The 23,954-nt window shown below is 51.2% G+C and overlaps 1 protein-coding gene across 1 annotated transcript in view; it reads left to right on the top strand.

Moving 5' to 3' along the window:
• The first annotated feature begins 12,992 nt into the window (after nt 1-12,992).
• The window catches only part of CCDC92 (coiled-coil domain containing 92), a 447,549-nt gene continuing 436,587 nt past the window's right edge, over nt 12,993-23,954 (top strand). Inside the window, exon 1 of the mRNA XM_069619696.1 lies at nt 12,993-13,352. The gene's annotated coding sequence lies outside the window, so the exon portion shown is untranslated. The remainder of the gene's footprint in view (nt 13,353-23,954) is intronic.

The raw sequence follows: 23,954 nt of genomic DNA, 5'->3' as shown, positions 1-23,954 counted from the left end.
CTAGCAGAGTAGGTGATTTTTGTCTACCATACATTCCTGCAGGCCGAATGTGTCTACCATAACTACAAAATGGTGCCTAAGCCTAAGCGTCTACACTTCACATAATATTGCATTCATGCAGGGTCCCTTAATACACCTCCCTCCCCCCTGGCACATCACACTTGTACTTATGGAATTCACCTTACTCTAAAGCGCCTAAGGGCGTGGGATAGGTTCATTTCCTTCCCATCGAAAGTTAATACAGGCCGAGTTTATGGGGCAATTTGATGGCTTGGTGCATGCCTGCAAAATTTAGGATTACCCAAGAGGGAGATTTTGAGACTGAAAGAGAGAGGATTACATTTGCCTATTGACATGCATTTGATAAAGGGTTTTCAATTAAGTAGCATTGGGGTGTGGAATATTTTAGGGGGGGGGAGATAAAAATATGTTAAAAATAGCAAAGGGTTTCTCTAAAAAGGCATTGTTCTTAAATAGCTATTATGATGCCACCGGCGAGCCACAGGGCTTGTGCGGTGTCACATGTTAAAGGTCACGTGTGTGACCAGGTGACACATTAATAAAAAGAGCTGAGCGGTTTCCTGCTCGACAGTTGCAACCACACTTCCTGCATCCATGTGCTCATTGCTGCCGGTGCTGCCGGCTACGCAAGCCACCCAGATGGGCTGCCCTGCTGTTCAGGGTATCCTCACCACGATTGACCAAACTGGCAGGCCTCATAATATTGGCGACAAGGATGGGATATGGCCCCACGCCGATCCCCATCCCAGGGGCATGGCCTGCTCCTGCCGCACCACTGGGGCACGGCAAAGCTTGCTTCCATCTGGGGGAGTTGGAGCCTGGTACTCAGGGCCGTGGAGTACTCTTGTGGCGCTGGCCTTCCAGGTGTGCACTATAGCTGCTCCTGCATGGAGGGGAGACCAAGCCAGCATGTCGGTGCGGCCTTGGCTGCTACCATACAAACTCCCAGCTGGAAGCACACATCTACCGCCACCACACTGAAGTGATCATCTCCCGCTTGGGGAAAAATTGGCGCGGGTCCTGTGGCCGCAGTGATACCATCTACCGCTATGGGGCAGAGAAGGTACGGCCTCCGTCACAGCCTTCATTTTTTCCAACTCCTGCATGGGGACAGAGAGCCTGTGGCACATCCCCCGCTGCAGGAAAAAAAAGGAAAAGAGAAATATTGACTACTCCCGCCTAGGGGAGACCAGAACTGGCAGAGCCATGACCGCTGACTTATCTTCTCCCACCTTTGGAGGTCAGAAACTGTGCGGCCCAGCTCGCCACACTCAAGCAGCATGTGCCGCCATTGAAAAAGAAAAAACAATCCTGTGAGGGGAAAGGATGCGGTGCGGCCCTGCCGCTACAGAAATAACCCCCTCCTCAAAGAGGGCGCAGCCCAGACTTTTGCCTGGGAACACTCGTGCAAGGGGGAGCACCAGCACGGCAGCTGCCACTGATGTATACATGTGAGAAGTCCCGCCTGGGCAGCACAGTGTTGGCAATGCCATCACTGCTGCCTGCAGGGAACCACCAAGGTCAATCACTATGCCTGTGCACACTCCTGATGGGGGAGGCCGAATTTGGCGTGGCCTGGACTGCCACCACATTAAGTGTACTCCCGCCTGGGGAGCCAGACACTGGCACGACTCCTACCGCTGCCTTGCTCAACTCTCTCCTGGGAGACAGAAGGGTGGATTGTCCCGCCGCTGCCATAATTATGCAAGTGGCCCCACCAGAGAGAGAATGAAGAGGAAGCTACAGGGTTTTACAGCTTCCTGCAGCTTGCCTCATTGTCCTGCCTGGGGGTGAGAAGCGGTGCAGCGAGCATCGCCGCCGCAAGGCCTTATTCAAATCACCCCCCTGGGGGAGAGGGAGCGGCACGGCCTCTGCCGACACCGCAAAGGAAAAGAAAATGATATACATAAAATCTCCCACCTGGTGGAGAGAAGGAGCGGCGCAGCCCCTGCTGTTGCATGTCACCCCTCCGGGTGGGGGGAGGAACATGGTATCTTTCAGATTTGGTGTCCTGGTCACATGGGGTAACCAAAGGAAATAAAAGTGACGAGCCGCTTCCGGCTCGTCAGTCGATCCACTGCTGACTCCTGTGTCCTTGTTATTGCACCCTGCTGGTGCGACACAGTATACCGAGGGCCTAGCCACGTGGCCCGGCATTGGGACGGCAACCCTGCCGGGCAACACCGTCCCCCCTTGGTTTGGTCCTGCCATGTGATCATGGCCTGTATTACCCTCCCCGGCCTGGGTGCCCCCAGAGCCGAGGCGGGATCCGGTTGGGTGCCCCCGGCCGCTGTGGTCGCCCGGTGCCCCGGAGCGAGCAGGGTGATCCCTGCATCCTAAGAGCGCATTGGATGCTGTTCCAGGAGCCCCGTCGGGTGACCCCGACATCTGCATGGCCTGCTCCGGTGACTCGGGAGTGGGCAACAACAATGGCGACGAGGATCGCTCGGACCGCAGGCTGGAGCTTGCGGCCTGGGAGCCCGCGTGTGCGAAGGCGGCGTTCGCCGTGCTGCGGGTGGCCCAGCGCCCGTGCTGGGTGCGGGCCGCCTACAAGGTGGAAGAAGGTGTGTGGCTGTAGCAGCCTCGGCCGCACTGAAAGGGGGCGTGGCTGCATTCCCGGGAGCCGGGAGAGAGCTCATTCTGAGGAGCGAGCGGTGGAGTCAGCTGCAAATGGGAGGCCGCCGAACAGCTGAGGCTGCCCCGAACTACGAGCGGTGTCGGCCGCAGCACTGAGGTAGTGCTGGGGCAGCCAAACAGCTGAGGCGGCCCCCAGGGGAGGTGGGCCCAAGACCAACTGGGCCCACGAGAAAAAAAAAAAAAGCTGCATGATGCAACGCCCGGGTGGCCCGGAGTGAACAAAGGAGGGGGGCGTGGCCTACTGTAAAGACTGGTAGGGGGTGTCTGTACTTCCGCTCTCTATATGGTATAGGAGAGGCACAGAGGACCCCAGCCAAGATTCTCTATTATTGGTACGTGGTCGAGCAAACAAGGCCTAGCTTCTCAGGAGGTGATGCAGGCTGGTTCTTAAGTACAGTGTAGTCCCCGAACCCCCACAAAGGAATGTCCACACACTGTATTACTGAAAACACAGTCTTTATATAATTAATATTCAAGGGTATGCACACGATCACAATAACGTACTTTGTACTCGGAAGTCAATAATGATAAATATATACAATTCTAAAGTGGTACCACCAATGTTATCAAATCTCATTAAAGTGCATCAACTGTACGGTTAAAATGTCACACAGATTAATAACGAGGAAACCAGCAATAGAGATAGGCGGGAACGTAAGATGGTTAAAACAATAGGCAGAATGCTGACCCCTACCAATAGGCACAGTTCTGTGTGGAGATCCCCCCACCTGGGCAACCTGTAAATAAAAGATATATAGCACAAGCCCAGTCCATGTAATGTTCAGTAGTCTTACTTCCTCCTATTAAGGTTTTACTCCCCAATGTACCTGGTGGAGTAGAGTTCTCCGACGATGTGTCGACCAATCCTTCTTGAGTGACTCCCTTTCAGGTAGGAACCACGGATCGTCGAGAGGTGTCGACAGCCCTTCTTGAGTGCCCTCCCTTTAAGGCAGGAGTCACGGGTCATCGAACGTCCGACGGGGAATAGGGTGAACTACGGCAGGGAAGTGGCAGCTTCGTTCCTAGGGGTGCTCGTCGACGACAGAGCGTTGGCGTCCTGCAAGGAAGAGGTGTGCGGGGCACCTCGGTGACGATAGTTCTGGACCGCAAAGTGATGATGGAGAACTGTGACCCAGCAAGGGTGTCAAGTCGTCAGCGTCTCTGTGGTCTTTAGGTGGCGGGAAATCCACCGGCGGCTGCTCCTCGGCGCGTCGACGGTCGGGCCTTCTCCAGCGGGAGACAAGCGGGTGACGATGCAGACGAGAGCGTCCGATGATCAATGGAAGTTCTTAGGCAAACGGGAGCACGGCAGCTCCGGTTGGTGACAGCGGTCGTTGACAGTGGCGGGCAATAGTCCGAGTGCTTCTCTTTGAGATTCCGCGGCAGTCCCCGTCTCGGGTCGGCAGCCTGTCGAAGGTCTGTGTACCAGGGAGCTTTGGCAAAGATCAGCTGTGCACGATGGTCCCTCGTAGCTCGGGAAGAGGGCGCCTTACCAGGTCCTCTCTGGGTCAGTCCTTGGAAACAGCAGCTTTCAGATTGCTAAGGAGAGCAACAGCACTCCTTCTCGTCCAGTGGGGCTTCAAGGTCAAGCGTCAGTTACTCCAGTTACTCGTCATAGTGGACTTCAGCATCTGAACATGATTCCTACAAGTGAGAGGTCCCCAGATATACTGATGATCTCCTATTCATTCCGCTGGGTCACACTCAAGCATCCAATCACGACTAAAGGCATTCATGCAGGCAGGCAGCCAATCAGGCACACGAGGTATTCAGGCCATTCACTTCTCTCCAGACACTCACAACAAGTTATGTGTATTGGGACAAGTACGGAGCCATTCAACACTCCAAGCTGCATTCATACAGGTTTCGGGCAGGGTTGTCCCAGTCATTGTGTCCACCACCAGATACTAGACACCCACAACACAGAATGCATATTCGTCACACACTCTATTCACCCAGGTCCCACCCACAGGAGGTACCCACAACATCCATCACCGGAAAGGCTCCAGCTAGTCTGGCCGGGCCTTCACAACAACATCATTTATGGCATTTCCACCCAACAGCCAGTCAGGGGGAAGGGACAGAGTCAGGGCTTCCCAGGAATTTGGGAAAACAAGGTAATGGGTAATAGAAAGCAAGAGGCCACAGGGGCCATCTTGTTTTCCATCAGGAATCAACTGATCCCAATGGCAGGGCCGGGGTATCCAAAATGGAGGATACTCCGTGCACCTGTCAACTTCAGCATGGAGCTGCCACCAGCCCATACCCTGCTCTGTGGGCCACCCACAGGTGCCCAAAAACATACACTGGGGGCACAGGGTTGTACCCCCACCCATGGCTGCCATAAGGGTATCCCACGGGTCCGTTCACCAAACCAAAAGAGAGAGAGCTGCACCACCAGGAGTCTCACATGACCTCCTGTGCGGAAAACACAACAGAACACACAATAAAAAGCAGTAAAGGACAAGGATACGGAGGCCCTGTCCCTCCGATGCATTTCCAGCATCACACCTACATAATCCCGGCCCGCGGCGGAGAAAAAAAAAAGGTGATTTGTTTGCAACAGAGGCTTGCAGCGGGCTCAAGAGCGACAATGGAGGTGTCCGTGGCCCACGCCAACCGGGCCCGTAGTGGTGTGTTGAGGAGAAAGTAAGGAGATGGAGCCCCGCGGCGGCCCTCATCCCTCATCAAACAGAGAAAGGGGACGCAGCTACTTTGCCAATGAGCTCCTGCAGGCAGTGGTGCAGCGGGGGGGAACGCCCCCATAAAGACCTGGGTTGCGCAGTTTGGCAGCAGTTCCAGTTCGCTCGGGCGGGCAGTGCGCCCAGAAGAAGGGGGCGTGGCCTAACCAATCCTGGCCCGCAGCGGTGAAGAGCAAAGAAAAAGGGCACTGCAGGTACCCAGCCTGGATCACCAGGGAGGGTAATGAGAACACTAATGCCTTCAGCACCTCCTCCATCTGCCATCAGGAGGGAACACAGCCAGCATCAAGCGGGCCCATCAACATCTGGACCCGTAGTAAAAAAAAAAAAAAAACAGGGCCGTGGTGGCGCGTGGACAAAGGAATGGGGTCATTGCCGCAACAACGTGGGCGGAAGCCCACTTACACCCTGGGCCTGCCAAGGGGAAAAGATCATCAAAGAAAGAGCGAATGGAGGGAGCCAGAATTCCCAGGCCATCCAGCAGAAACGGCAGGCACCCACCGTCCTCAACAACAGAGAGGGCCAAGTGACCCGCGATGCCCATTACCCATGGAACTCATCAGCTCCATCGTCGCAGTGTCTCCAGACTTCACCAGGGGTAATTGTCTTGAGGGTTGCAGCTCTCACAAGCGCTTGTGAGCCCTCCCGTATCACAGAACTCCTGACTGGGGGAGCAGAAGAGGATGGGTGGCCCACGCACCTTGTCACCGGTGCCTCCCTGCCAGCAGCCCCAGGAAAAGGGGGGAAGTGAAGGGAGCGGTCGGCGACGCGGCCGCCTGTGCACTACAGCAGGTAGCCTACCCCGATGGACGTGACTAGTGAGGCCCCAGGGTGCCCAGAAGCATGCAAACACACCCTGAACTGTGTGCTTGCGTGCCAGCCAATGATCATCAGCTACAGGCCAGGCCGGTGTGGCCCCTGGTATCTCCAGGTGCGGCTTTGCCGGCCCCGAACTCTCATCTGGCCGCCAGAATGGACCATCAGCTATAGACCAAGTCGATGTGGCCCCTGTTACCCCCAGGTGCGGCTTTGCCGGCCCTAAACTGTCAGCTGGCCGCCAACATCCAGCCATAATTGTGCGCCACTGTCTGGAGACTGTGCCGAGGTGGTCCCCGACACCCCCAGAGGTGGCAGTGCCCATCAGCGAGCCCCGAACTATCCTGAAGAGATCTCAAGAGAGGTTGGACGGGTGGCCCGCAGACCTGAACCAGTTTCAGCCAAAATAGTATGCCCACATTGGAGTATTTGGGGGTGCGGGGTGCCAGCGATAAGCGGGGGTGTAGTGTCAGGGGTGTAAAATCCCCCACCCAGGTTAATAAAGGGTGTGCCTGTTTGTCCAATGTCACCATGTCGCCACCACTCCAGAATGTCACCCATGGGCCTGTGCGCCGTAAGCGGGTGAAGACTAGGGGGAGTGAGAATCTTAGCATCATTGGGTGCAGTGTGTTGTGTTGTTTTGCATTTAATTTTGTTGTTATGGAAAAGGAGGAGTGTTGCATGTCACCCCTGGGGGGGGACATTGTATCTTCCAGGTTTGGTGTCCTGGTCACATGGGGTAACCATGTGACCAAGGAAATAAAAGATGAGCCGCTTCCGGCTCGTCAGTCGATCCACTGCTGACTCCTGTGTCTTTGTTGGTGCACCCTGCTGGTGTGACACAGTATGCCGAGGGCCTACCCACGTGGCCCGGCAGGCGACCCTGCCGGGCAACATCGTCCCCCCTTGGTTTGGCATGTGATCATGGCCTGCATTACCCTCCCTGGCCTGGGTGCCCTCAGAGCCGAGGCGGGATCCTGTTGGGTGCCCCCAGTCGCCGTGGTCCACTCCGGTGCCCGGAGCGAGCAGGGTGATCCCTGCGTCCTGAGAGCGGCATGGATGCTGTTCCAGGAGCCGCGTCGGGTGACCCCGACATCTTCGTGGCCCAGCGGGCCACGACATCTGCTGCCGCCATGCTGAATAAAGCGACCTGCTGCTGCATTAACTAAATAAAGCTCCCACCTGAAGGAGGCTGACTGTGGCCCAGTCCGCCACCACAGTGATTACAGTGATTCTCCTGCCTGGGGGAGATGAGCAGCAACGTCGCTGTTTTAGGAGTCCAAGTTTGCATGTTGGCGCGGCCTCTGCCATCACAAACCATATCTCTGCCTGGAGGAGTCTGCTGTTTGTGCCCGCTTAGGGAATGGGGGGAGTGTGGCCCAGACTGCCGCCGCACTAAGTGAGTGAGCTCCCGCCTGGGGGAGCCTGACATTGGTGCGGCCATCCTGCCGCTTGCACAGCATCATATCAGCGCAGTCACAGCCGCGGCCCTCCAAGGAGAGTGTGCCTGTGCGGTTGGCCTGAACCTGGGGGGGGACCTGCTGCTCCAATAAGACACCAAGGTCCTATGCTTACTCCTATCTGGGGGGGAGAGGTGCATTTAATCAAAGCACTTCTGCCTGGAGAGCGACCTTTCCCTCTGCATCAGATTTAAGTGCTCCTGCCTGGGGGAGAGGAGCGGTCCATGCTGCTATAATAGTTTGACAGTGCTCCTGCCTGCAGGAGAGGAAGAGGTGCGGCAGGGACCGCTGCCACCTTCACAGAAGTAAAACTCTTGCCTGGAGAAAAAAAAATAGAGGAGCGGCCTGTCCCTATGTTAATCAAAAATACGCCTGCATGTGGCCCATGAGCCACCTCTGTAGGGGAGAGGAGCAAGGATTTGGCCTGCCCTGGACCACTGCCCATCTCGCGCCCTTCAAGCAGGAGCAATTTGTGGTGATGGAGGGCGCAGGATAGGCAGCGGTCCAAGTCACGCCAAATCCTTGCTCCGCAGATGGTGCAACCTGGAGCGCTTCCACAGCGAACTCCCGCCTGGGGGAGACAACAAGAGTGCAGCCTTCACTGCCGAAAGAGCAGTGGGACCTTCTCCCATTTGTGGGACAGAGGACGTGGTGCAGCCCTGCCGCCGCTTGATAAAATGTGTTGACCGATGGGTCCGGAGATGGTGTGACCTGGACCACTGCCTCTCCTGTGCCCCACCCATCACCAGGAATCGCTCCCACCTGGGGAAGCGCACACATGGCACGACCTGGACCCCAGCCACAATGAACTCCCACCCAGGGAAAGATGAGAAGGGCGTGACCTGGACTGCAGCCAAGACGAACTTCCACCTGGGGGAGGTGACAAGAGTACAACATCGTTGGCATTACCCAGGCTCTGCCCTGAGAGAGTGCGTGTGCGGTCAGGCAGAAGGTGAACAGGAAACACGGTGCTGCCCAAATACGCTGCAGTCAACTCCTGCCTGGGGGAGTCTGACCGCGGCTCTTACCGCAACTGTATTGACATAAGCTGCTCACATCTGGTGGGGAGAAGACATGGCAGGTCCGCTGCTGCCGCAACACTTGGGGATGAACTCCTGCCTGAGGAACCTGGGCACGGCGCAGCTCTGACCACTGCCTGCGACAACTCCTGCCTCAGGGAGCCTCAAGGTGGCGTGGTCTCCACCACTGCTTTATCTGTAAAGGACTCCCAGTCAGGGGAACCTGGGCATGGCACGGCCATGTTTGCTGGCATCAGCCTTTCCATACCTGATGGGGGACACAAGGAAAGGATTCCCCATCCCCATACAGGGGCACAAAAGACTCCTGACTGACTGCTGCAAGTAAGAACCCTCCCAGGCCCCGCCAGAAGCATCATCCAGCTTCATCCAGAACAGTGGCTCCTAAGATCCCCTACCATCTTCCAAACGGTGGCCCGCGTGCGCAGCCCAAACTGAGCATTGACTTGTTTGCGAGACGTCAGCCGATGTGGCTCTCTGTGTCCCCGGCTGCGACTTTGCTGGCTAGTGCAGCGCACTTCACCTTTCTGGACTAATAAAGAAGGACTGTCTCCATGACCAAACTGCCAATGTGGTCCTGATTTCCCCAGTGCGGTTTTGCCGGCTACTGGGACACTCCCTACTCTTGTCTGGACTAATGAAGCGTTTGAAGCGTAAAGGTTCTAAATGTGTGCAGTTTAAACAAATGTCTATGTGTTCCTAAGCTCCTACCAGGACAATGAGCAATGAGGTGTGTTTAAGAAGCTGTGATCCCGCAAACGTGCTCTGCTTAAAGTGGACTCAGTAGTAATGTATACTTGAAGCTGTGATCCGCAAAGGTGCTATGCTTAAAATGGGCCCAGCAAGATAGCATGTCGCCTTGGTTACGAGAACTTCCTGTGTGCCGAGTAGTTATCACCATCACTCACAAGCTGATAAACTGAAACCACACATGTTGAGAGTGGACCCCCATAAATTGTGTATATTGTAACGCCCCTAAATGACTGAGTACAATGTGAGTTTCTTATCTGTGATAATTATGCATGCTATGCCACGTTGTTGTTATTGTGTTCTACATTTAGTTTATACTGTGGCCATGGGATGTTATGCTACCACCGAGCCACAGGGCTCGTGAGGTGTCACATGTTCAAGGTCACAAAAAAAGGACAAGTGGTCTCGCCTGACCCATCACGGCAAAGACCCTGTGAAACCAGCCTTACTGTGACAAGTCACACAGACCATGAAGAAAACCAACCCATGACTGCACACTAAACCCAAGAAGATGGAGTAATGAGGCTCAAGCCTCAATATAGAAAGGCCAGAGTACGCTGGTCAATTTCAACCACACTACGTGCATCCGTATGATCATTGCTGCCGCTACGCAAGCCGCCTGGACAGGCCGCCCTGCTGTTCGGGGTATCCTCACCACAATGCAGTGGCGTCTCCAGGAAGCACATTTATTGAGGGCACAGAGAGGCTACAGACAAAAGTAGGGGGGCTGCCTATAAAAGGGCAATGTGTATGCTTTTCCCAAATTGACACAGGCAAAGTAGTCCAAAGTTGCCCGGGGGAGGTAAAAATCGGGCATTTATACAGCAAGCAATTCTGTTGTATATATGAATATATCTTGTTGTTAACGATATTGTCTCATCCTATATCGATATTGAAAATATATATCGGTATATCTCCAAAAATCGATATATATCGCCCAGCGCACACACAGCACCAATTAAGTTCACTCCTGGTTTTGGGGTTCATGGGCAATTTGTTCAGATGTTGCCTGTTGTCATTGGCTGGTAATGGACACCGGCCATCTTATCCACTTTGAAATGATACAGTGTCCATATTGTCTTCCGATCGCATCTGCTGTAGGTGGCCTTTCACAAGTGTGTCATTAATATCCACGGTTCGCGATGCCTTTTTGTGCATCTCGCATCTGGCTGCGTGGGCTTTTCTGGAAGGTCTGCGCAGATCGCAATTGGGGCTGTGGGTTCCTTTCTCAGCAGTGTCTTTGAGTGGACATTTTATAGTGCAAATGTAGCAAGAGCACTGAGAATATCCAGAATGGGAAGGGGAACTAGAGGAGCACAGTCTGTTGTCGTGTGTGCGCTATATCAGTGGTCAACCAGCAACAAGATATGATCCTTTAAAGAAGTGTCTTCTGCAGAGATGGAGACACTCTGATGTCTCGAGGACAGTGTGTCCCTTTCAGGCCAGAAGAAAGAAAACAGGCTAACCGAAAAGCCTGCAAACGCACAAGTGACAGCTGGGGAAAGGAGGATAGATTAGATCACTGAGCCCTCTGCTTCCCTCAGCAAAGCTAGGGGATTGGTAGGGAAACCATTGTCAGGGGTGAGCTACTTGCCAAGACCCCAATTTGAATTTCAACAATCGGTCGGCCGAGCTGGCTCGATTGTTGAAATTCAAATTGACGTCTTTTTTCATTGTGCCCTCACTCCCTCAGGCAGGGCTTTCCTTTACACCTAGCAGTGCATGCAGTAGCAATGGCAAGGCCTGGACCCTGACTTCTGACCCTCACACATGGTGCTTTCTTCACTGCATTTCCTATGCCCATAGCCGGCCTCAGTGGCAGCATTGCGACCCTGTGTATTGCGGCCCTGTGTGTGTGCCGTGCGGGTGGACACCAGGCAGCACTCCAGAGAGAGTAGCCCACGTGGGGGGGGCAGGGGAGTATCCAGCATTGCAAGAGTGCGGGCGGGGGGCGAGCCACAAAAAACATCCTGCTACTTTCTCCCCCAAAAGCAGTGCGCCCAATTCCATACAGTCTCATTCGTGCCCCCAAACTGGGAAAAGGATATTGCAAGGAGCATCATCAGTCTTTGATACTTGGAGGCACCATGACAGTGACTTTAGAATAAGTTGACATACGTAAGCCAAGTGGCAAATGACTTTGTGGTGCAAAATACCTACATTGCACTATTATTATATATGGAGAAACTCTATAGTCATTAGGCTTACCAGCATGAGATATTAACATAAGCTATGAAGTGAATCACTTACAGAGCTGCAGATAAGACACACTGCGATTAAATGATTTGCCCAGGATCACACACTCAGGTTAAATGGTGAAATCGGGATGTGGACAATTTAAGCAACTGGGCACATCGTCCCAGGTTTGTTTGATTGATTTAGATATTTATTAAGGTTTTGATTTACATTTCATGTCCTTAAATAATATGTTATTTATAACAATGATTCGGAAGCAAACCACATTAAATAATAAACTATCCTTTCATAGAGAACTAACTATACACTATGTACATTGTCATAGAAATATGTTGAGCAATACGAGTATGGCTGTAGGTGTATTCTCCCCATCCTGCCTGCAAGTCACACTAGCATCATGTAGATTAATGTGATCCTAACAAATCCCCTTTGGATTTTAAAGCCATAGTTATTATACCATAAAGCATGCAGCATTATAACCCTTCCTACTTCTGATCACCCCCATTCACATTTCTAAAGGGACAAAAGTGCCTGCTAATAGTCCCCCACTCCCTCCCATCAGTCCCTAATGGCTCACATTGGAATGCTCTGTTGCATCAGAGCAACGCGAAAGCCCCTCTGCTGCCAGGAGCTCCTTGGGACATTGTCCTGGCAGCGGGATACCTCTCCCGTTTGGAAAGGGTCAGGTGTCCTGCTGCCAGGACAATGAGTGTGCTGAGCAGGAATTGCTCGGCACATATTGTCCTGGCAGCGGGACAACTTTCCCGTTGGGCACCCTCATTGAGGTGCCTAACGGGAGAGGTGTCCCACTGACAAAATAGCCCGGGGGGACGGGGGTGAGTGCTCTCCCTGCTCGGTTCGCCACTGCAGGGGGGGGGGGGGGCAAAGGGGAGCACAGGATTTCAGAGGAGGCGACGCCACTGCCACGATGGCACCAAACTGGAAGGCCCCATAAACATTCACAGCATGTTACTGCAAGATGCATCTGATATTTGGATAACGTAACTGGCCCTTTTGGTTTAAATTAACCATTCATCATTGTTTTTCTCTAAAATGATGCATCCCTGCTGTAGGTACATAACCGTTTTCACAAATAGTGTTGCTTGTGGCGTGAAAATGAAACTTCAGGGGAAACGTTTCCGTGTTCTCGTTTGCGAGGGGCAGGGGGCAGCGTAGTCTTTCCTTGAGCCTTAAGGCGCAGGGGCAGTTTCCTCTCCCAGGTGCGTCATCTACCTTTTAGTGACCGGGCGAGCAGCAGCGTCGCCCTCCTTCACGGTACACCGAGATGCAGCGGCGGACAGTTCTTATGTACAGCGACTTCTGCTTGTGACCTCGTCGCCATGCCAACACCCAGCCGCACATGCGCATTGTCCACAAAGAAACGTCAACTGTTTCGGCATAAACCTGGCCCCAAAAGTGCTTAATAATGGCCCGTCGCAACAGACGCTGAGGGATAGGATCCCAAGGAGTGTCACCTGTCATATCCGGGGTGGGTGGGAGCGCGAGGTGATGACCAGACCGTGTTCGGCGGGTGCCGCGGGCAGGTCAGCGCAGGCCGCTTTCCCATGATGCACCGCTTTATTGTGGCCGGTAGCTCTGGGAGATGAGCGGCGCTGGCACCGACTGACCTCTGCTTCTCTGTGAGGGAAGGGACATGCGCCAGGAGCAGGAACAGACCTGGGCAGCAAGAAGGAGCATTTCGTGCCTGCAGGAAGTCCGCATCGACCCACCAAGTGAGAGACATTCATATATATCTATTTGTGTGTATACATGCAGCAGTACCTGCAGGGAGCTCGCAGCAGCTGACCAAGTCAGAGATGTAGTAATGTGTGTGTTGTGCACCTGCAGGCAGCACTTGAGAGGAGTTGGCACCAGCCAATTCAGAGAGACACATTCATGTTATCTCGATGTGTTTTTGTACCCAAGGAGGAAGTACCTGCAGGGAGTCCCCAGCAACTGACCAAGTGAGGCAAATAATAATATTTACTGTGTACACTGAATCCGCAGCATCTGTCAATGTGCGATACATTAATACATCTCCGTGTGTACATGGGCAGGTATGGCCTGCAAAAATCCCCCAGAAACTGGCAAAGCAAGACACACTTATAATATGTCTGCATGTGTGTACACAGGCAGCACTTGCAGGGAAGACAGCACCGATGACTGCTGAAGTAACTGTCTGTGTATGGCTATATACCACAATGTGTAGCATAAGAGACACATGATTTACAAAAGCAAATGGATAATCATGTAATCGGTAGCAAAGTGATCGCAACTGCCAAGTTATAACAATATCTACAATAATAAAACGTCTTTTTAAACTCCCACCTTTTCAATCTTTGAACCATGTAAGGCTTACCGAGACCCTCTGGGTAGGGCCAGCGCTAAACAAACATTAAAATAAACTAAATATCGGCTAGTTTCGACATTGTACATGATAGATGTTTCCCTGCTCTCCACAGCCAGAGTTAACTTTACACGTATTCTTCTTAAGCCTGTCTCTGCACCTCACCCAAGGGTCATTCCTCCTGCATGCTATTTCTGCTGATGCATCGTCCTTGCAGGTGCTGCAAGGATGTAGGGAGGAGGTAGATTCATGATATACTATGTTTGTCCTCAAGTGGGCAGGACTTTCAGGCAGTCAACACAGCGGCCAAGTAAGAGACAGTCATAATCTATTCATATATAGATTATGGGACGTCAATCATTACCCTATAGATGAAGGGAGACATGACTATATACATAAATAGAGGAAGAGAACTAGATATGTTAAATTGGCACAAATGTATGATTTGTATTATTTGTGGGCTGCACGCCAATGATGTAGCTTCATTCTGAGACTTCAACACGTGTTGAAGCCTTGTTGCCCCACAAATTAGACTGTCTAAATCCCCCCAGCAAATATATTTCCGATTTTCGTGACTCAAAATCTTCATTCGGTCGGCACTAGCCATTGGCAATTGAAAATTGATTCTTGGTAAGAAATGATTTGCTGTGTGTATGTGCACAATTGAGGTGGCGAGTGACTTTTTATGGCTGGCTAGTAGCGTGCAACTTGAAATGTTTACATCTATTTGTATGCATGTGTGTGTGTATATATATATATATCTATAGACATTCACCTGAGCAGGCTAAGTGAGATGCATGCCTAATTGATCCATGTGTGTATATATACTATATCAGCTCCTGTGCATGTAGAGAGTCGAGAGCGATCAGCCAAGGTAGATGCATTCATAATATATCCGTATGTATAAAAAGGCAAAGAGCTCGCTAGGTCAGAGGTTTTCATAATAAAATATCATATTTTATATAGCGCGTTCCTCCCACTTATAAGCGCTGTGATGGGTGTAAACGTGGAGCACATGCACAGTCACCAGAGCCATCTAAATAAGACATTTTTTTTTTAAATCGTGAATTGGTTCATCACAGTAACCCTTACACATTATTAAAACAAAACTATTTACAAATTGTAGTAAAAACATATTGTACAAATTAAATAGCATACATAGTGTTAATTATCAATTCCCATTGTGGCGTAAAATTGATTTCAAGTCTACTCTGTACATTAGTTTCATTTATCATAATGCATGTATTTCATAGTCACATAGGCATAGCCATTACATAATTGAAATTCCTTATAAATTTGCACAGACGCTTATTACTTTTGTAGGTGCCTTTCCCCGTCTTACTACGTGTGAGAGAAAAAGAAATAAAATAACAGGCAAAACCCCCTGTCGGGGAAAGAGGCACTGAGACCCGGCTGCAAGAGTTCAAAGGATGGTTTATTTCTCCAGCTAGGAAATAACCCAAAAAACTCTAACCCATTTACATCAGTGCCAACATTTATATTAGTTAAAGTAATTCTAACAAAAAATACTAAATGGACCCGATTGGCCAGACGGTGTGGTGCTGTAGGTGTGGGTAGCATCTCTTCCTCCTGGTTGGCTGAGTGGCTGACGGACGTCAAACATCTTGCGCTCCATGCAGGTCAGGGTCCGGTCACTGTGGTCACTACCTAAGCTAGTATTGTTGCATACTAAATGACAAATTATTTAAAACATTTTATACTACTTGTCACATTTCTACATAAGTTACACACAATGATTATTGTCAGTACAATTGGGTCATTCGTGGCTTTAATTGAAGGCCTTGACCTTTATTGTGCATGTAAAAGAATCAGACTACGTTTCGCATCTCTTTCTAGGTTTCAAATTCATTAGTGCAAGTAAAAGCATATATAATAATAAAAATGCTTAAGGTTAGTAGTGGGTGTGTTGGGTGGGTTTCGCAGCACAGGCGAGGGTCTGGTACTTGAAAGAAATACCTTACAGGGGGTGCAGGGTCAGGATGGCAATAAATTGTTTTAATGGCGGTGGGTGGCTTGCACGTTTATGAGAACGAATCGAGCAGAAAGTGCTTAGCTCATCTTGGTTCACATGCCGGTTTTCAGGTAAACAGTGATCTCAGAGGAAGAAAACTATAGCATATTGATTGTTGCAACTTTCTCCAGCTTCAGCGTGAGAATGGAAGCGCAGAGCTTTCCTTCGCAGGGGGAGTGCAAGGGTGGGCCCAGCCAGCTGCCTGCGCGCCTTGTGTGTGTGTGTCTCTGTCCTTGGCTGCTGCGGTGGAAAGGGGAGCTGAGCATTGCTGTACTATCCGCAGTGAGGCCTGTTTACCCAAGATGGAGTCGAAAGGGGGCACAAAAGATGGAATGCCGCATGTCCTGCTCAGTAGTCCCATCTATGCAGCAGTCAACCGTGGTTAACTTTACATAAGGGCAAGGGGCAATACCACTACCGAAGGCACGCAGTCCAAGCCTTGTACTGAGGAGCGTACGACACGAGGGGGCCTGAGGACCTATCGCTCCCATACACTTTAAAGAAGAAGAATCAATTTCTTATCTGTCATATAAAGTTGGTATACATTTGTAATTTTCTACAAGTGTCCAGTCCGGTGTTATTTATAAAGTGCTTAGGGGCTCATTCTGAGTTCGGTGGGATATGATAAATGGTAAAAGTGGTGGCAGAGAATGGTCCATCTGCGTCTTGAGCAGGACCATCTTAAGTTCCAAAACCACCTCAAGACTTCCCTCTTTTCCTCCTCCTTCCCTTCTTCCCTCCTCTGCTAATCTCACAGTTGCTGTGATTGGTGTCTTGGACCCTTATGCTTCCTCGGGCACCTGACAATTCTCACCGATCTCCCCAGCTTTTGTCTACCTTCAGCACTTGCCTTGGCACACTCTCTGCACTGGAGTCTCACACTTTTCCACCCAACGCAGCTCCTGGCAGCATAGCACTTACAATACTGTGCACTTATCTGCAGCTCACCCTCGAGCACGGACACCTCAGCACCTACCCCACTGCCCTCTTCCTTGCTGCAACATTGTGTATAGGCGCTATATAACCCCACCCACAGGGATACAGCTCAAACGGAACCAGAAGTACCTGAACCAGGATACAGACCCCACTAACCCAACCCTCAATTTTCTGCATACTTAACCCACACAACTCAAACAACCATTTATCTCCCAGCAATCCGCATGCACTTTACCACACCGCATCAACACATAGACAACACCTACAGCACACGAGGCCTCACCCGATCCGATACTTGCATTAAAGCCCAGCACTCGGTGTATACCGAGCTGAAGCCGCCAAAAGCACAACAACTCTCCTCCTCTCCTACTCCCCTCCCCCGACTAACCCTTCCCGCCCTTCTTGTTTACAGATCTGCCAGAGCGCCTGGGGACCAATTCCGTTGGTGACGGTGCGCTATATAAGTACCTTTAACATAACATAAATAAACTATCATATCATATCACCTGCACATTCTGAATACTCTCAAGGCATAGTAGGTTCGGCCGCCCCTTCCCTCACTGTATTTCTTGTATATATTAATGTCATGATGCCTACCCCCGTGGACCCAGACCAAGTCCAGCAACCCCAGAAGCAGGCATCAAGTTATCCTAAGCAAGCCCAACAACCCCTGCTAGGGGCTATTTGGGTCCACTCCTGGCGCTTATGGCGCCAGGCTCACATGGAGAGTCAGTCCTGGCGCCATAGGCGCCAGGCTCATAGATTAAAACTTACCTGATGAAGACCATGCTGCAAACTTAGCTGATGCAGACCATGCTGCAAGAGCTCCAAGCCAAAAGAGGCTTGGAAGGGACTACTTTACTTAGGGACTATATTTTACTCGGGCGGGGCTGGGGAGCAATACTTACCTGGGACTACTTTGGTGGCTATTTAAATCACGCCCGAAGAGCAGCACACGCTTCGTGTTATTCTGCATCCAGCAGCGTAACGCTCACCGTGCCTGCAAGTCTGCATCCAGCCTTCTGCCACGCCTCGAGTTTGGAGCTCCTAGAAAAAGGGAGAAAGAAGGAGAAAAGGTTAGAACAAGAGAAATACCTTTGATCCTTACCTGAATTCCCGATCCATCGCGTCTTTGAGCTGGAAGAAAGAAGTTATTTTATGCGTGTTGCCTCGCCTGCTACAGCGCCGCGCTGAACTCACCGGCCTTCGCAGCATCTTCACATTCCACCGCATCCTCCTGCATGTTCCCGCCGCACTCCGGCACCTAAGGAGAAGACAAGAACAGCAAGGTGAGCTAAGGGAATACACAGAGGAATATTAGTTACCCCCCCATAGACTTACCTGATTTTACCACCGGGGGTACTATTCCTCTTCACGGGTCGGCACAGCTTCCACTGTATCTTCGCCGAACGCCGGCCCCTAAGGGGAAACAAAAGGACAGCAAGGAGAAACGAAGGGACTAACAAGGGGAACCCTCCTCACCACAATAGACTTACCTGATTTTACCGCCGGAGGTATTATTCCCCGAGACTTCATACTTTCTCTCAGCGCCTGAATAAGGGAGAAAGCAACAGGTTACATATTGACATTATTTTATCGAACTGTGTTGGAAAATACAAATCCTTACCAGAATACTACCGGTTGCCACGAGGAACTCTTCATTAGGGTCAAGCTGCAACATGCAAGGAATCGGACAAGAGTGAAAGTCAGGCATTTGAACTCTTACGAACTTTATGCTTACGGCGCCTTGCCGGGAATCTCAGAGTCAATATTGTTCTGAAACTCACCAATTCCTTCGAGCCAGTGAAGCAACTGGTTATCAACGCGCCCCTGCGCTCAATGCAGGATGGAGAGCTCATCTTTTCAAACCATCAGGTGAGACTATAAGAGGGGACATCAAAGGTGATCTGTGGGGAGAACAGCGGGGGTGGGGGGATTTACGCTCAACTCCACGGGTGGTTCCCTTTCTCCATTTGCAGAAGAATATTCCTACCGGCCAAGCAAACGAAGCTAGGTGGGCCAGTCCAGTCCGTCATCTCGGCCCTACGCGTCACATTGGTGGAGACCGCAGCTGTCCAGTTCCGATCGACGCCTCTGTGGGAGTCAGGTGAGCATAACAATTAATTGTTTTTGCAATCCCATGTTCCCTCCCTGTTGCCCTGTGGGCGCTTTGAAACAGAATTAATTTGCTGTATAAGTGCCTAACAAGCAAACAATAAATAAATAAATTACTGCTAGGTTTACCATACTGCTGAATCAGGAGTCCGTGCTAATTCCGCTGGCGGAATCAGCCCCGGTTTAATTACCACTGGCGGAATTAGCGCAACCATATGGCAGAATTAGCCCTGACACTAATTCCGCTGGTGGAATTACCGCCAGAAATGCAAATGGTATTTCCACCGTATTACAAGTAGAAATACTGCAGTAATTCCACCAAAAACACAGTGCAGTTATGGTGAAGGTAAATGCACATGGGTGATGGAAATTAAGCCACAGGTGCACCCAATCCACTCAGAAAGGGTACAATAGGCCCAAACCTTCCCCAAACACACTTCCCAACATCATTCTGCCACTAGCTGTTACAAACAGGGACATGCAGCTTCACCTGCTCCGCATTGAGATGCACAGGCTGGAAGAGCAGCACAGGTTACAGAGCACAGAGAGGAGGAGGAGGAGGCACCATACAAGGTGAGTGCCCATACCCAAGTCAGGCCCTCACCCTGAACCTTTGCAAAACAAAAGAGGTGATGGCTCGGAGGTTCAGAATTTTTCTTAACCTCTGGCATTCCTCTGGGCAACCCTCCAGACCATCATTCTTTGCCTTACAAAAGGGGAAAGACCATATGCAAAGCAGGCTTGGTCCTACTCCCAAAGAGGTAGACCAGCCCAAGCTGCACAAGACCACAAGCATCCCCAGACATGTTAAAGCCTCATTGGGCATCATCAGTGAGGAGTGGCTGAGGCTGAAACATGCTTGCCATGAAGGTATGTCTTTATGCAGCAGCCCACATGCCCAACGTGATTGCCGCTCTGGACTGCACCCATGTGGCGTTGGTGGCCACCCAGGCATCTGAAGAGGTATATCACAGCCGGAAGCAGTATCACTCCCTGAACGTCCAGGCCAACTGCGATCCTGAACTCGTCATCACACACTGCTGTGCCTACTTCCCTGGTTCCACCCACAATGCCATTGTCCTGCGGAACAGCACACTGCCTGAATACATGGAGAGGCACAGAGGGCAACGGACATGGATATTGGGTGAGTACAAGTGCCATCATGCAAACTGATCTCGCAGCACCAGTGAAATGCCATTTGAAGGGGGGATGTTACCACATATGATCAGTGCAACACACACACACACACGCACACACGCACACATGCACACATGCACACACGCACACACGCACACAATGCAACATTAAACATACATTTACATGGAAATGACACAGTTCAACATTGGACAAAGACAATGGAACACTGGCAGAAAGTAATGCCATGTACTCCGGTAACTATGTTTGTGAAGCCATTATGGAATAGACGCAGACACCACAAACTCTCACAAGTACAACTAATTACCCATCAGGGCACATGCACGAGAGCAATACGCAGGCAACATGCATTCTGCCATGCCAGTCACAGACCCTCAAAGTGACAAGTGCTGGCCGTGAACTATGTGCATGGTGTAACACAACAGTGCATATTTACCCCCATAGTGAATGACTGCACATGCAAGTGCTGTGATGGTTAATCATGTTGTACGACAATGCTTGTAAAATGCATGCACAGAGTGTCTAACAACATGTATTTGGAAAAAGCAACACAATGCACTGTCACTGACACCTATGACCTTTGCCCTTGCAGATGATTCTGGATACCCCCATCTACCATAGGACACCTGTACGGAATCCACATATGCTACAGGAGGTGGCCTAGAATGAGGCACACATCTGGACCAGACTGTGCATGGAGACCTTTGGGCTTGTTCAAGGTTCGTTTCCAGTGTCTACACCGGACCGGAGGGGCCTTGATGTACAGGCCAGAGAAGGTCGGACAAATCGCTCTTGCCTGTGCCACGCTGCCCAACATGTGCCTCAGATGTAATGTCCACCTGCCCCCTGATGAGGACATGCCACCCAGAGAAGAGGAGGACCGACTACCTGCAGGTGCTGTCCTGCCATGCAGTGAGCGGGAAGTGGGTATGGAGGGTCGTCGAGTGAGCACATTGGTATCCACATGCTACGCACCGCTGTACATAGGCACGTCATGAATTAAACTCATGCACACAACAAGGAATGTCCTAGCATTGCTTCACGTGAACTAGAATTTCATGACCAAAAGTGTATAACACCATTCCTAACACACCCTCCCCACCCACCTCCCACATTCACAAAGCACCATCCACAACACACCCTCCCCACCCACCTCCCACATCCCGAAAGCACTATCCCCATTGCACCCTCCCCACCCACCCCCCTTGTGACTGACTGTGTACAGAATGGGTATTGCAATATTACTACCGTGACCTCTTGTCCTTGGCAGCCTCCTAAAGCACCATCAGTGCCAGGTGGCGCAAAGAGCAACACCTTGGGGTGCTGGGCACAGATCCCTCCATGGGGTGTCGGAGGTGGAGGCTTCAGACCTCTGGCCCTGGATGTGCTGCGGGGTCAAATACATGCAGGAGTTAAGGGACTTGGCAACGGCTGTCATGCCCTCCACGTGTTCCCTCTCTTCTGCCCTACTGTGGTGATGGCAGCGATGGTCTGGCAGAGGGAACGGGAAATCTTCCGGCTTGATCCATGGGGGCCGTCCCTTGTTGCCTGCCTGTGCTGCACCTACTGTACTGCCAGTTGTTCCATGGAGGCCTGGCGCTGCTCCATGGCATACAGCCTTGCCCATATTGCTTCCATGGTGTGCTGTTGCACTGGTTGTGGGCTATGGGGAGGTATGACGCTGAAAAAGGTTTAATTCAGTGCTTTCCCCCTCATGTGTGCAGCCGTTGCTGCATGTGTCTACACACTGGTGACAAGAAGGTGTGAGGGGCCAGAATGGTGTGTGGACGGCATCCTCTGGAATCACCACAGGGGCCGGCTGTGGTGTGGCTGACGCTGCGCCCGCATCACCTTGTGCCGGGCAACCTGCATGGTTGATGGAGGGGCCACTGAGCACCAATGTGAGGACGGTGGGTGTCTCGATGCCTACCACAGTGGCTACAGTGGTGGTCTCCTGATGTCTTGCTGCCTCCTTCCTGCTCTTCCTCCCGCTGCTCTCAGGTCCGGCATGTGCAGTGGTGGAGGTGGTCGCTCTGCCAGCAGTGAAGGTGTCCTGGGCAGTGGAGGGTCCGGCCTCTTCAGCGTCAGTTGACTGGGTACCTGTTGCATACATGTAAGTGTGTTGCAAAATACTCATGCAACATCGGGTTTGTTCTGCTTGCACATATTTAGTATGATGGCCATGGGTGGTTTTAGGCTAATGGGTGATGCTACTGCTAGGTGGAAGTAGTGCCTGCTGAGGTTGTACACTCTGCATGCATGTGCACATTGCTTGTTGGCCTGCCAATGTTGCTTGTTGTGGCGGCGCAGGGGGTTCACTTGGCAACATGTCCTGTCATATCACACATGGGAGCTTCTTATGGTTCCATTGCTTCACATTCACATTATCCCTACAGTGCATGTGCATTACTACATTATCCCACCTACCCTGGCACGTGTGTGTACTCACTGTGCCTTTGTACTGTTTGCCATGTGTTTGCCCATTCCTGTCCCCATTGTGCTATCTCTGTGCTGGGAGATGCATGCTTTTGGCCCGTGCATTCACATGGGAGTGGGGACTGATATACTTACCACCGACCCCTTGGCTCGCTGCTCCTGCTTCCCCACTGCCAATCCCCTCAATCCCCTACATGTGGAGGATGGAGCTGGTCTTTTCCTCCCACAGTGCCAGGGTGAGAAGCTCCATAGTGCCACCGTCTGTGGCTTCGCTTTCTTCCCTGTTCCTGACAATGAGGCTGCAGACGTTAGCCTTTAGGTCGTTCCATCTCTTCCTGCAATCTTCCACCACCGTGTCTCTGATAACGGACCAGACAGCAGCCTTCCTCTGAGCAGAGGTCTTGCGCTGCCTGCTGCTATATAGCTCCTCTGCATGGCAGACTACCTCATCTGCTAGGACCTGGAGTTCAGAGGCCGTACATTTGTTCTTCTGCAGCCTCATCTCATCATCTCAGGGAATTTGGACTTTGTCTTTTCCTGAGACATGTTTCCACAAGTGTGCTGTCTGGATGGCAACAGGAAATGGGAGATTGAGAGAGGATTGTATTTTTATAGATGGTTGCCACTCTGCTTCCCGTTCTGGTGATTATGCTATTTACCCTGGCTACTGCCACTGGCAGAATTAGCTCTGGATGTGGCAGTGGTAATGGTAATTCGGCCATATCCAGGTGCAATTGCCGTTGGGTACTAATTTTTGGTGGTAACTCTGGTGGATCGAATTACCGTTGCCCCCCCCGAATGTGTGTGTGTGCCCCCCCCGAATCGTAAAATGTCGGTAATTCCACCAGACATCACGTCTGTAAAGGTAATTCCGCCAAAGCAGAATTAACGCTGTATTCCCATCCAACTCAGGATAAGCCATTTAGTGCTTTGATACATCAGTTAATAAGAGATCACACACGTAGAAAGTGCTTAGTGCTTTCATACTAGTATTATTAAACATCATGCAAGTAAAAACACAAGGAATGGAAGTCTTTACCATCTGATCTCAATCGCATTAATTTGATAAACATTTTATGGTGGCTATTGTCAATGACGCGTCATTACCACTCGACAATCGCCCCCAAAATTCTTGAGCTGTAAGCCACATTTCGTTCTCTACAAATCTGCCAAATATTACCAATCTCAGATTTTAAAGAGTCGTATAGGAGATCAGTAGATGTTTTAACGATTGCATGCACTCTTGTTGATTACAGATACTAGGGATTTCACTATATTTAAAGGGGATATGTTTTATTTCACAGGTAGGTATAA

Source organism: Ambystoma mexicanum, chromosome 10 (assembly GCF_040938575.1).
Source record: "Ambystoma mexicanum isolate Mex_15411 chromosome 10, UKY_AmexF1_1, whole genome shotgun sequence".
NCBI classification, from domain to species: Eukaryota; Metazoa; Chordata; class Amphibia; order Caudata; family Ambystomatidae; genus Ambystoma; species Ambystoma mexicanum.
This window is presented reverse-complemented; position numbering and strand designations above follow the sequence as displayed.